Source organism: Melopsittacus undulatus, chromosome 2, assembly GCF_012275295.1.
Source record: "Melopsittacus undulatus isolate bMelUnd1 chromosome 2, bMelUnd1.mat.Z, whole genome shotgun sequence".
Taxonomy (NCBI): domain Eukaryota; kingdom Metazoa; phylum Chordata; class Aves; order Psittaciformes; family Psittaculidae; genus Melopsittacus; species Melopsittacus undulatus.
The window spans coordinates 59,311,856-59,327,180 of record NC_047528.1 but is presented as its reverse complement, the minus strand read 5'-3'; positions in this window follow the sequence as shown (position 1 = coordinate 59,327,180).

The following is a 15,325-nucleotide window of genomic DNA, read 5'->3' as shown; positions in this document are numbered from 1 at the left end:
AATTATTACAAACTTAATGCCACAGAATATGGTTACCCAGCAGTACCCAGAAATCTCTTTTCTATAGGTATTTTACTGTGAAATAGAACAATTTTTTTCAGGGCTTTTTTCTTAATTTATGCTGGTGACAATTTAGAAAATTCTGGTTTGAAATAAATAATTCAAATATAGAAAATTAAGTGGAGTTTTTCTGCTGCTTCTTAAAACAGGAGTTTTGTCTATTATCATAATTTTCTGACTGGTTTTCACTGTGTTTGAACAGGTTTTATTTGAGTTGTTAAGGGCTATAAAAAGTCTTGAAAATCTAAATACTCTTTAAAATTTAAATGCTGTTATATAAGAAGGCTCAAGATCATTATAGAAGAGAGTTAATTATCTTTGGTCTATATTAAATTCTACAAATAAAATTATTCATCCCTGTGGTAAAATAAAAAGTTTATCAAACCCAGACACTACTTAAGAAGGTTAATTGTACAGTCAGTAGAATACAACGTATTTTTTAAATCTGTAAAGGATTGTCAACAGCAAGTGCTAAACAACAACTGAAAAAGAAAAAAAGTTTTGGGTTTTGGCAGAAAAAAATACAAATTTGTTATTACATTTTTAAATAAAATAATTCCTATCCATAGTATACTTAAAACTATGGCTATAACTGAGATGTTGCAGAAAACTATGAGGACTTCAGATGACTTGCGCAAATTCTCATTTAATCACGATCCACTGTTCCTGGCTGAGGATATAACTGATTGCATCTGAAATCCAGTGTAGGCTGAATTTTTTAATATTGCAATAAGTCACATGTGGATAGGCTGTAACAAGCACAGGATGTATGAGATTTATGCACTGATCTCCTACATCCATTAATAATTTTCTAACAGGTCAGCTTAAAAATGGATTTGGGAGTGGATGCTTATCCTTAGCCTAAAAAAATAAGTCCTTCTGGAAGGATGGGAGAAAATGATAGAGAAAAATGAAGTGTTTCTTCAGAATGGATGGAGACTAGCCCATAGAAGTTCACACCAAAATAAAGGGTACAGGGAGAATAGCTATAATATATCAAATGTGTAAAGGCAACTCCTTCCTGCCTCTAGGAAGACTTAAAAACCTCAAAATTATAATTTCAAGGGAAATCCAACCAATGCTGTAAAACTAAATAAAATTATGCATTCTTGTGATAAAATAAGAACTTATTAATGAAACCCAGACACTATCCAAGTAGGTTACTTGTATGGTTGGTAAAATCAAACCTAAAAGAGTATTTTTCCTAACCTGGAAAGGACCAACAACAGGAAGTGCTAAACAATTGCTGGGAAGGGAATAAGTATTTTGGCTTTAGATTTTCACAAAGGCTTTGAGCAGGCTGCACTTCCACAGGGCAAGCACTCTTCCTGTGCTTGCAGAATGCTAACCACTTCCATTCCAAATGAGAGCCTCACTGTAGAAAACTGTTTAGGTTCAAAGCTGGGTTCTACTAAAATAACTTTGGATTTTTTTGGATTTTTTTTCTGATCTAAAATCAGAAATGGCAAACTTCAGGGCACTGGACTGCAAAATGACAAAAGACAAAGCAGGAGCCAGGAACACATTTTGAGTCAGTGTGATGGGTATGGTTACAACAAAGTCATTGAGCCAGACTCTAAAGGAGGTTAAGAACATAGACAATATGAACCAAAAAGATCTGGAAGCTCTTTAGCATAGCTGAGCAAATTCATTCCCAAATTGTCACAAGCAGGGGCTTACTGCCAGATGTGGCAAGAGAAAAAAGTACAGAAAGACAAAGAAAACAAAATATTTGGAGGAATTATAGTAAGTGAGCCTGAAGTATATATCTGCCATCTGGAAAAAATGAAATAATGATACAATTTACAAGCCAGCTACTGATAAAAATGTTTGACTGTATTTCCTTTAAGACCAACACATCTCCCTGTCCACCAAAAGTATTTGGGTTGTCAATCCGAGACTTCAAAGGTAAATTCAAATATATGATTTGCCTGTTAGTAGTAGCTTCGTGGCCCAAAACTATTGAGTTCTTGGTTCATCTATAGTTAAGATTTCTCATTCAGCTTTTGCCATTAACAAGCCGGAAAAAAAAAAAAAAGGTTACTTTGGGAAAGTTTGGCTATCAAACTGATCATACAGATGGGGGAAATGCCAGTAGCCACTTTGCTCGTGTTCTTAGTTCTCACTTCAGCAGAAATATGCTCAAAGAGTTTAAAGATAGGACAAGGAGGCATCTCTGTTCAGCAAAAAAATGTGTGGCTTAGGGTAGTTAGAAATATCAAAGTAGTTTAGAAAAAGATTCATCACTACATTCATCAAGGCCTGTAAAAATATCCACACTTTCTTTGGGTATTGACTGTATCAAAACTCTTACAGTGTACGTACGTTCATCAAGAACAGTCTAATAGTCAGCCAAACCATGAAACTTCTGTATGTTTTATTAATCAGTTTCAAATTTATGTCAGTTTATACATGTTGAAACCTAGTATCTCTGATTGTGATGATTACTGTCAAATGCATTGTAGTACTAAATGTTGCTAGCACAACACTGAGAACATCACTGACATTCTAGACGTGATTGGACTTGAGGTGATCATGAGCTACCTGAGGTCTTCTCTGAGTCAAAGCAGATCCACAGGCGTGCAGGTGAGCTACACTTAGTGTGAGTTAATGAAGCAATTGATTATGATTAAATCTTTATGTTTTGGAATAAAGAAAATATTCAAAAAACAAGCAGATCTTTCCTGCTATGAGCTTGTCCTATGGAACCCCTGAGACAAAAGATACTCAGAGGCAATGATTACATGAAAGCCAAGGGAAGGAACAGCTAAATGTGAAGTTGACACACATGTATACTGTCTTTTTCTTTTTTTTTATTTTTCTTTTTAACCTTATATTGTTCTCTGTACTAATTTTTCTTATTTTTGTTTACTTCCTGTCTCTCCTCCTCACATGACTTCCCTTTTCCCAGTTTTCTTGATAATCTCTACTTTTCTCTGCCACATATTCTTGTATCATCTCCAGCACGCATCTTTTATTTTTGCTACAGGCTTTTGTGGAAAACAAGGAAAAGCCTCCCTCTGGCTTTTGCTCCCCAGTTCTTGCCACAGTAGCAGTGCCACTGCCTTAAATGTTGGCTTGCAGGAGCTCCTGGGGTCCCCACTCACCTCTGTAGTCCATAGGGTAACTACTGCCAGATGATCCAGCAACACCCATTTCTCATTAAGGACTTCCATTCCACAGGCACCATGGAAATCAAAAACCCAAACCAGCAATTTTTGTAACCAAGGAAAGCTAAACAATCTTGGAATTTTATCAAGGGCTTTTTGATCAGTTGGTTCAAAAGACACAGAAATGCCATCCTTGTGGAATTGCCTGGAACCCCTATATATCCCAGCTTGCTTTTTTAAAATGGGAACTTTAAAAAGATTAACCATAGTTTTCTGTCACAACTCATTATCCCAATCTAAAAACATTATAAAAACATATAAAAGAAATATACAGCTCTCTTACAGGTAATAAAATAAATTAACAGGAAACAAAGAATATTTTTTTTTTCTCTGAAGCAAGCTGTGTGAGTTTCTTAGAGCTATTTTAAATGTTTTTATACAGTATAATGCCTTAAATTAGTCCATAGAGGCTCACACAAATGTTTTCAATGTTTTTTTGTAATGTAGACTTCAAATAAGTAATTTCATTAAACACTTCTCTTTCTCAAGGGTGCATAACTTTCTGAACACTTCAGTGTTTTGGTGTAGGAGAAGGAGAGCAAGTTTATTCCTTTACAACCTATGTTCAAACCAAGGAGGATATTTGCAAAGTTTGAATACATCTGCTTCAACAAAACTTGAGTAATCACAGCTGAGAAACTGTGGACTGCAGGTCTGTGCTGGTACCCAAGCTACAGAGTTGGTATATGTAAAGTGTCATGGAGAATTTACTTTTCATTCAGTTAAAAATTACCTTTGTCATCTTTTGCATACAGAGACCAAAGTACAGCATTTCTTTACAATTTCAGATTTCAACGGATTTAGTCTACATGGAAAATAAGTGGTTTAGGAGTACCTGGATAGATAATTTAGACATCATATCCTTCCCAAAATTACATTTTTCATGATCTTTCACTGTTTTTCGAATGATATACCAAGTAACAGAACTATGTGTGTGTTCCTTTACATTGCATCTCAGTAGATTTTCGAGCATTATTCCTATGGTATTCTAGCATCATGTGTGTGATATTTAATTATTTGGAAACATTCTGTGGGAACAATCAGAACCATGTAGTTGGGTCTGATTCTATTTGATCACACTCAGATAAGCACAGGCTTTCACTAGGAATGTCATTGTGGTTCCTCCAGAATGACTGTATTGAAGGGCTCTCAGCAGACTTGTCATCTGTTTTCTAAACAGAGTTGATTTACCAGTGCAAATTTCCCTGTATTTCTCCTTCCAAATGTTCCTTCTGCATTCTTCCTGCAGGAATTAAACTTAAGTGAAAGTCTTTTTTAATCCCTATGTGAAATGACTGTTTTCTCTAGCAAAATTGCTAAGTAGGATGCTGACTAATGAAACATGAATTTCAATTTACTTTGTTCTAAAACCAAAAAAAGTCTTATTACCAAGGAAAAAGTACTTTTAGGGCTGAGAATATAAACAAACCATCCAGGAATTTCAGTCACATTTCATATATAGGACATTCAAAGAACATTCAATATACTATTTGTCCGAAGAAAGGTCTATAAGCATGTAGGGATTTACAGACACAACTCTGATGACAAACACAATTTTAGGTAACAGCATAGGGCTTCGTTTAGCACAGCTTGTTAAAGTGTTGGTAACATCAGACCAGAAGTCTGAGCAGCAAATGTGAGTGTGATGGATGCCCTATGAGCAGCACTTTTTCTGGTGGTAGCCACCAATATTCAAAGGCCATAGGAGCTAAGAAAATTCCTCTTGCATCAAGTAAGTAGCTTCACGATTTTTAGCCACATTCTTTACCATCCCTGGGACTAGTAGCAGCATACAAAACCACTGCTAATTAAAGCACCTTGAGTATAAGGTTCAAACTGTGGACCCCTTGATAGTCGGTATTACAAAATCTTTAACTTGTCTCCTGCCTCATTTTGATTTTAGGTGCTCCAACTATTAATCTCCCAGAAAAATATTAGGCAGTTTTGGGTGGGTACAAAGTGCTGTGTTTTATTGTGTTTAATCCCCTGAAGCACATGCCTTTTAACGGCACAGACACAAACCTAAGCTCCTCTGTTAGGGTGTTAGGTTAGCAGGAGGTACTATGCTGGCTATGAAAATGGACTACATGCCATGACAAAGTTCACCTTATATGGTTAACCTTTCTTTCTCTATGTCAGAGTCCCCCTTTGGGATACTTCCTGTAATGTACTATCCCTGGCCCATGTAAGGGAGTAGGCCAAGACTGATGACAGGACAGTGACACAATCTGTGCCTTGGCTTTGCTCTGTTTCTCAGCATATCACTGTCATCTAGATCTCTCTTTCCCACCATAGAAGCCCTCACCAGTCTCGCCCTAACAAATATCATGGCATGATGGATGCCAGTGAAGGCAAAATCCCACTGGGAGGCAGGGGAACAAAATGCATCCAGATGCCCTGTAATTCAAACCTTGGTACATAAAATGTACAAGCTTTAATTATCCTATTACTAACTGCTGCACTGTAACCTTGTTCTAAAGCTGTAGAGCGAACTCAGGATTTCTGAATGCAACTTACAATCCATGAGTGCTTCAAGTATTTGCTGTAGGGGTTGGTATCCAGAGAGGTTAACAGTTGCTTTGTCACTTGAGTGGTAGATTTCTAAAAAGTGGGGGAATCTGAAGGTTCAGGATCCACATTAGACTAATGACCAGTATAGGAGGAGCCTAATGTTGGGATATGATGGATTATAGTGTCTATTTTCTTTTTATTTATGTAATTAGTTAATTTTATTCCAAGAAAGTGAATGTAGTCTTGAAAATGAGATTTCTGCTTCATCATTATGGTGAAGTATGCATCCTAATACTGATAGTTTGCCATTTGGTTATTTCTCATCTCATTTATTTATCAGTATTCATCATCTGTTAGTTTTAAAACAGATTAAATCAGTTTATAAGCTCTTCTGAAGCTTGTAATACAGTTCACCATTTTGCTGAAAGGTCATACCATGGATGATCTAACCAGTGTAAAAGTTCAATGGAAAGCATGTTAAAAAGTTCCCAGTCAGGTTAAATGCAAAATAACTGAGAGAATCTAATGCATAAGCAAAAGTTTAATGTTTGAAATTCAAGTAGTTCTAGTTGATATCTTTAAGTACTTCTAGCAAATCTCATGACAGGCCAGGATAATTAAACAGTTAACTGCACCAAATTATTGTGAGCTAATTTAAATACCCTTTTTTCCAAGCTAAATTTCTCACACGTTTTAGTGTGAAAGATATCTCTATGGCCAAACTCAGAAATACTCAAGTTTCTCTAAATGCATATCTTTTGTGTTCACAGTTTCATCTCAGAGAAAAATAATTCCTAAAATTAAAATGTTATCCTATATTGCTGAGAAAAAAAATAAATCAGTTTTCCTTTAAGGAATAAAACATATATAATGCTACAGCATAAATAAAGCTGGGCTACTGTTGCTGTGGGAACCATAACTTTGAGTATCCTCAACATTGTACATTTAAATTCTCTGCCATAATGTTGCATTAACTTTTTTTCTTCTTTGCATTACATTTATGTCTAATATGATTCCATTTCCCACTCTTTACAGATGCAGATTAGCTACTGTAATGTTCCTGATGCAAAAACTGGTTTTGGTAAATCATATCAAAATGTTTCATGGAACTCACTGAGAAGTGTTGATATATGGAAATTGGTTTTTTTTTAAATTGTTCCTAAAAACCAAATTGCATATTTTGAACATCACCCCTCCTTTTCTATCATCACTTCCCATGTTTCTGGAGAATTAAAGGGAATGGCACATCTGTGACATTTCAAAAGTAAAGTTCCTATTATTGCTGGTCTAATGCTTATTATAAATACACTGTACAGCATGTTACAGTAATCTAAACAAACAAATGTTAGTAATAAAAACTAGCATCTTGCCAAATTTATCAGGCTTGCATTGATAATGAATCTTTCCCAGTGAACTGTAAAGATTCTGATATATGAAAAACCTGTATAGTTTTGGAGCTTATTCAGAAGAAAGTAATTTCAGATTATAATTCATGGCCAATGACCTATGAACCAGCGATTGATTATAAACTTATAGCATTGAATGTATGCATGTAAAACATCTCATGTGGTACAAGTTTCACTGGAAACAATCTCTCCTTTGTTAGATAAACCCCTTGGAAATTTTCTGTTCTTTCCCCAGTCATTTCCTGCCTTTTTGGTAGGCTTCTTCCAGTTTAGAACAAGATAATGACAAATTAATTCCAGCTAAGAGTCAAAATTCAGGTACTACATGGAGTATTTTTATAATGAGTATAATTGTAATTATTGAAATTAATGTACTTAGGGACAAATAGAGTAGTTTCCAGAGACAGTATTATAAGAGTGCCCATTAAAATCAGGGTAGAGCATAGATCAATAGTACTTAAGAGACTGGTTGCTTTCAAACAATTCATATGAGAGAGGTTAAATTATATCAATAAATTATATTATTTCAATGAACAGTACTGGTAACAAAAGTTGAGAGCATAGAACTGAATCAGCTATTGCTCAGCTCGTACCAAAATATTTTTCCCTTAGAAAAAATCCTGCAAAGTTATGCTGCAATGGAAATGGCACACAGAAGCAAAAGCAGAGTGTTTTGTTGCGCGCTGCAGCTCACCAGTAACGGCTCCACACTTCCCTCTTTGTGGCATTGCATTTGCCACTGACTTCCTATGTAATCATCTGTGGGCTTGGGGTCTGGTTTGCTTGTCCAAAATGTATTTGTGGCAGATCTTCCCATTGATTTGAATATTCTAATGACATGCAAATTGATATTACTGAAAACCCCCGAAACTCATGGAACAGAAGACTCTTCTTGAAACCATATATAAGGAGATGTGGGTGTGCAAACGTACGTGCAAGTATATGCATGTATGTATACATGTATTTATACATACACAAATCTTTGTTTTTCTACACTGAGCACCTACATACAATCAAAACTGCACACATGTAGGAGAAGGTATTATTAAAGAAACTATATTACAAACTTCTGGAATTTGAAATTGATCATAAGTCATTCTTATGAAGAGAAGATCCATTTATTATAGTGTCTTGCTAGCTCTGACTTATATTTATAATCTATCAAGCACTTAATCAAAATGTTACACAGCTTTGACAGAGAACTTTCCTATACTCTACAGGATATGACTGTAAAATGTCTTCCTTTCTTTGACTGCATGATTGAAAAATCAAGCTTTGAAATTTTATTTTAATAACATTGTTAGAGGTCTGTGTATTTCATTTCATTGTCAAAGTCTAATAGAATAATAAACCTTGATATTTCATCAGCCGTAAGTGTTTTCTTTTTTTCTCCTTCTCTTTTTTTCCCCCCACATAATGGTTTTAGGATTTTAGTTACTTAGTAGATTTAGATTGTACTCTTGGTATCTTTATTATTGATTCAGTTATCCTTAACTTCCTTGAACATGTAGAGACATCCTTTCATGCTGATATGAGGTGGAAGTTTGCACAAAAGCTCCACCTAACTAACCAGACTCCACCAGACTCTCTAAAAACAAACCCCAAACTTAATCACTTTCTGGAATTTCTCTAACCTTTTCTGCTTTTCTGCTTTGACTTTTGCTGTGTTTTGGCAGATATTAATAAAAGAGTGAGTGCAGTAGGTGAGGATAAATAATAAATGTTATCCTAATGTTCCCCTGAAAACTATCTCCAATTACAAGCAATTCAGAGGTAAAAATGTTAAAACTAACCACTTCTGCAATGTAGTCCTTACTTTTTTAAAATCTCCAGCTCAAATGCTCTTGTCCCTTTGGTTGGTTGTTTTTTTATATGTGTAACTGGTAGTATTGATCACTAAAAGGGAAAAAGAAAATATCAGAGTTTCTGTTGAGAGCTTCGAATATTTGCAAATTGGCTTAATTTCTATCATGGTCCAGTTACCACTAAAATATAGGACACTTTATTTCTTTTTTTTTATGCCTCTTGTTTACCAATAATTGTATTCAGCATCTCAGTATTATTTTTTTTGCACCTGGCAATTTTAATCTGAAAAGTCCCCGAGTTCTGTAGCTGAGATTTGTCCTAGATAACTGTATTTTATCTTCCTCATTTTTGCTGCTCGTTTGGGTTGTTTCAGTTTGGTTTGGGTGGGGTTTTTTTTGTTTGTTTGTTGGGTTTTTTTCTTACTGACATTATTCTGAAAAAGGGAGAGAAATAAGGAGCTGTTTTCTGGTATGTGCACCTGTGTGCTCTGATATCCATTTGAAACTGAAACCAAGATGAATGATGGGAAATGCAAGTGACTACAGGTATATTTTAGCATTTTGGCATAGAGCAGATCTTTAAAGAGTGGATTTACATTTCATCGGGGAAGACTTCTAAATCAGATCCTGATTCCTCTGTGAACTGAAGGGGCAGAAGGTTCAAAAGGACTTTAGCACAATCGTAGACTGTAAATATTATGTAATTGCATCACCTCTGCTTTAACCTTTTAGTTCTTACCAATTCCAGATTCGTGTGCTTTTTTGTGTCCTTTCACACGGCAAGGTGAAATATCTGTCCCAATTTGTACCCTGCAGCTTGACCTCTGATCTAGGTTGCTCACTCGGAATTCAGTTCCAAATGACTAGTGTTCTGTCAAGCAAAATCTACATAATCTGCTGTCAAAGACTGTCAAACAAATGGTTGACTTCATACAACCCATTTCAGTATAATGATCAAAACATCAGAAAGAAAAAAAAAATAAATCTTTCCTCAGGCTCAAAAATATAGTACAAAAATTGAGAAAATGCCCTGGAAATGAAAGAAACCCTTGAAAAGGTAAAAAAAAAAAAAGGAATTCCTGGGAGGATATAAATAGCTACAAAATGCTGAATGCATACTTTTAATTTTTACATGAATTGGGGGAAGAATTTTTTCATACTTCAGATTTGAATTTTGTAGATTTATTAATTTTATATATATATATATATGCACATATAAATCTCTCAGATCCAGCATATAGTGCAACTAACTTTGCAAAGAGGTACTAAAGAGAAAGCAATTATATGTGACCCAACAATTGCATGAGAATAATTGTTTAAAGTCCAAATGCCTTTGTTTAAAAACATCATCGAACTGGTTTACTCGATATAAGCCACCATTAAAAGTAAGTTTACATATTAGTTTTCCTTGAGGGAAAAGAGAAGTTAATACATCCACTTCTAAATGTAATTATGTTTCCAGTGCTATGTTTATTTCACAGCATAACTTCTATCTTAGCAAATTATTTTCTTTTGTTCTTGTAACAAAGTTCCTTGGGATGTTAAATGAAGAAGCTGCAGGCATCCTCCATTTAATCCATGTCCATTAGAACTTGCACATTTTACTTTCTAAGAGCTGTACACCCTTTTTGTACCTGGGGTTGTTTTCTTTTACTGGCTTTGTAAGTATAACAATTTTACTTTGTTCTTCCACTACATATTTCTTTTTTTTTTTTATTAAACCTTCAGATATACTTTATTCTTACCCTGAGAAACAGCAATTCACTCTGCTAAAGGTAATGTGCTATTTTGCCTCATTATAATAAACATCAATGTTTTTACAACTGCAACAGTTCTCCACAAGTATTAGCATATTTTGGCTGAGGTATTGTTTTACTGTGACCTGTATAATAAGTGTCACATTAGCAACACAACAAATCAAACGTTTGTTAATTTCCCTCGCTTTCCCACACAGCTGCTAGTGTTATCGTGTCACCAGATTTTAATTAATATGATAAGTAACACTTGCAAGACAACAGGCTGATTTTTCCCCCCCTGTGTGTGTGTGTCTCTGTGTGCACACGTGTAGCCCAGAAAAGCAGCAAATAAGAGACTTTTGTGGCAATTGCCTCACTTGCGTTTAAAGCAACTCAGTATTAACAGATAATTCTCTTCCAGCTTGCTCTGAGAATCCAGTACATGAGTCTGAAAATACGCTACAAATATACTTGATTTGCCCATTCTACCATTTAATTTCTATATTTTTGAGCTTTCACTGCCTGAGATATACATGGCAGACTATTTGAATCTGCCTCATTTCTTTTGACCCTATATAAGTAATAACAAATATGTGCCTGACTTACGAAAACCCTAGCTACTGGGGATTTTTTTCAGGTACTGCATCCTACCAACTGAATTGCTTTAGTACAAGTCAAAAGTGCCATCTATTTGTAACAGCTAGAAATGCACCAAAGGCCACTGCTGGGAGCAGAGCATGTAGGATAATCATCCTTCCTTCCTAGCCTACCAGGGTGGTCGTCAACAAGCTAAAGAAGAGCCAACAAAGAGCTTGAGGAAATTGTTGTGAGAGGTTTAAACATATTTTCCTTTGGAAAATGTTAACCATGCTATGATCAGCATCTAGAAAGGAATTCCTCGCTTTTGCAGAAGCACCTGGTCGGTTTTTTTAGCCTCTGCCCTGGGAAGTGTAGAAAACAAATTACTTCAAGTTAAACTAGGAAGCTTGCCACATTTTGTGGAGGGAAAACATCTGAGCAGCAGTTCATTGCAACATATTTTTAATTCAGTAGCAGAAGTAGAGATAGGTGTATATACATAAACCCACAATTATATGTTATTATTGCATAATTATAGAATTATAGAATACTCAAAATACATTCTTATGTCCAACTGAAACTGCCAGTAGCAAGTTACTATTCCTAGTACAATTTTGTTAGGCATAGGACGATGTCCTGAAGATTTCACCTCCACTACCAAGGCCTCCCAGGAAGTGGAAGGATTCTTTTCAACATATATGAAAAGCAGGGCCACCCCTTGAAGAATTTTCACGTCAATTGTGTTCTCTATTTTAAGGGCAATATCGAGCTTCCTACTACATTCAAGTGGGAAGGTTGAAGAATATAACATATATCAAAATGAAAGGAGAAAACCCAGAGCAGCAGGGATCTGAAAGCAGAAAAGTGAGATGGGAATGGGTCTTGCAGAGAAAATTCCCCTGCTGATATCAAAGGAAATAAAAGTGCACACAAAAAAAGACACAGAGCTGCCTTTTATACGGCCCTGTTATAAACTACTGCTGATATTAGGCTGCTGAATTTTAATTCCCTCCTTCGCTAAAATGCCCTTTTTCTTTTAACCTACTTCTCATTATAGCTTGCAAACTGTCAAACGCCCCAGAAGGTGGCTGCTGGGAGAAAAAAAAAATTCCCTGATAAACTCCCAGCATCTTTGCACCAGGCAGACCACAAGTTAAATCACATGTGTGTACCAGAGGAAAGGAATGGCACTTGGTATTTTTTAATAAAGGCAAATGTTATTGAGCATTTCAGAAAATATGAAATAGGCAAAGAAAATGCATTGAATGTGTTTAAATTACTTGTAGATATTATGACCTTAAAGTAGTCCTGAAGAAAAGACATTTCAGAGCTGTGCAATTCCGAAAGGGACATTGAAATATGTATTTATCCAAGCCTGGCAGACTGAATCTGTTCCCAATGCAGTTAATGTGATACTCCCATTTGTACCAGGAATAAGATTGCAGTAGAGTGCACAAATACTATCACGTCTCAGAAAATAATGTATTTTTATAGCAGTCTGGACAACACCTTGGTTAAAGAGTGTTGTCTATAAGACAAATGAAACAGCAGAGGAGAAATGGTTGTGTAATAATAATAGCCATGTCTTAGGTGCTTCAGTAGGATCAATAAGGATTTTTATTCTGTGCTTAAACAGCTGTGAAAAGGCTGTCCCAACATGGTCCTGGTTACTGCCACCTAATCCCTCTGCAAAAGAGATCAGTAAATTGATGTTTCTGTGCCTATAAATTAAAACATGCAAGAATATGCACATGCAGAAAAAGCACTTGTATGCTTACATCCTCTGTCTCTAAAACAAAGTTTGAATAGTTTCAAGTTTATACTTAGGGGAAAATGTCTAGGATCTTGCAAGAAATAAAAAGGAATAGTGACAAATCTACTGTTTAAGCAGAGAAGAGTTACTCCTGTTACCAAAGGAACTAAAATGTGGCTGTTCAAACTTTGCAACTCCATGAGCCATACCAGTAACCTACTGAAAGCCAAGTGCCAACTTAATTTCCATAGTTATTTACATAAATCTAAATGCAAATCATACATCCATACAGGCATAATAATGTCATTGTTTGCATTTTTATTCCCTTTGACTGGCAAATGGCAACTGCTTCTCTTTTGAGTTCTTTAGCAATAAAAAACCCCAACAAGAACAACAAAAACAAGCTCAGAATGGGCTAATGGTTATCTCTTCCACAGACTTGTGCAGGTACAGAGTTTGGGGTAGATGCAGTCCCAATTCCAATGAGGGTGTCAGCGTGCCCCACAGCCGCCTGAGTCTGAGAAGCACGTCTTGGGCATCAGTGCAGATGGGGAGAGCCAAATCTGCAGTTAGAAACCCTCTGACTGGGTTGAAAAGGTGAAGACTGCAAATAGCCCACAGAGCTAGAGGCTGGAGGCTGCCTCTTTGCAGGAAGCTGTACACCATCCCCCTGCAACACTTGAAAAAATATTCTTCAGTGACCTGACAATGCTTACAAACCAGTCTTAGAGAAGTTAATAATGAGAAAGTCTTTTCTGCCCCCTGTTATAGCTAAATCAATATTAACGGTTCTTTGGAATTCCTGGGGGAAAAAGCTCAGAAAACTTGATTAAAGGACAAATTTGAAGAGGATTTTCACCCTTCTTAGGCACAAAACACTTCCAGTGCTCCAATCTTGGGGATAACCGTGTGGCAAGTTAGGCACCAAGTAGGTGACAACATCTCAAAGTTAACAACCAGTAGAGACTGGAACTAGTTCAACCAGTTTGCTAAATCCTTGCTTTCCTAAAGCACTACACCAGGGCTGTTGAAAATAAAGAGATCACAAGTGCCTTCTTCAACTCTGTGGTATCCAAGAGCTACTCTACAAGAGCTTCCAACCAGTAAGTTTGCAGTTTTGCAAACTTTGGTGTTATTACTGCAAGCTAAAACATATGCCCAGGATGCACTATATATGGACATAAGTGAGGACACTCCCAGCCCCTTTCACACTCATGTTTGTGTCTAAGTTAAGTGTTTAAACTGGATTTTTATGTACAGATTTGCCATTCATCTGATAAATATCTACAGAGAAAGACTTCTATCAGCTGCATACGTTCAGTGTGGCTCAAATACAAACTGCCATTCAGGCAAAAAATGTCAGCTTTAAAATTTTGTTTCCTGAAAATGTTAATTCATACCCTCCCTCTGCTAATTCATAGATTTGCGTCAGTTGCTGGCACCGAGCTGGTAAAAATCTCTGCAAAATTATCAAGTGGATCATTTTCCAGATTCTGTCTGAGCTTTGCAGTCAAGCCAGACTTGCAGGAAGCATTTATAACTGTTTGAGAAATGACCAATTCAGTTACCAAATCAGTGAGCTCCTGCCTCACCTATATAATCTGTGCTAAGTAACTAAAATAAATAGAAGATAATATAGTGAGCAATATGGAGGGGGTTCTGTTTGGTCAGTTAAAGTGTTTCTGAATTTATTGTAGAGTTAGGGAATACATTTCCATGAAGAACATTTCTTTTCTCTAGTGAAAAAATATGCACTGTGTGTTTCCCTTTAAGAATAGTCTACTCTGAAGATAGCCTGAACACTGTATTATGTGACATACAAGAGGTCTGAGGAATTATGTGAGCCAGTAAATGATGCAGTAAAATTGTGTTCTTGCGCTTTTTTTTTTGTTAAATTCCTACAGAATTGCACTTGTAATGCAACAATCGCTTTGTCATGAATAGGGCCCTTTGTCATTTTTAGTTGACCCATCTCTGCTGTTGCAAAAATCAAAACAGAATTGATTTTGATGAACTAACATGAAGCTTTAGGGTAACACAACCACCAGATGAACAAAAAGCTAGCCTCACCGCCAGTAGATAGATCAATACTGTACCTATGTCAGGTATATGTGGTTATAAAAAAAGAAGAAGAAAAAAAAATCCAAAGCTACTCTGTCTTAAAATCTGAGACCTTCAATGTGTCTGGTATTCATCTGGGGTTTTGCTGGTCCAGGTGAATTGTATGTCTTAAAAAAGGACGTCCTTGACCTACAGCAATACATACATATGCATATACATGTCTGGTCAAGAAACATTGAACACA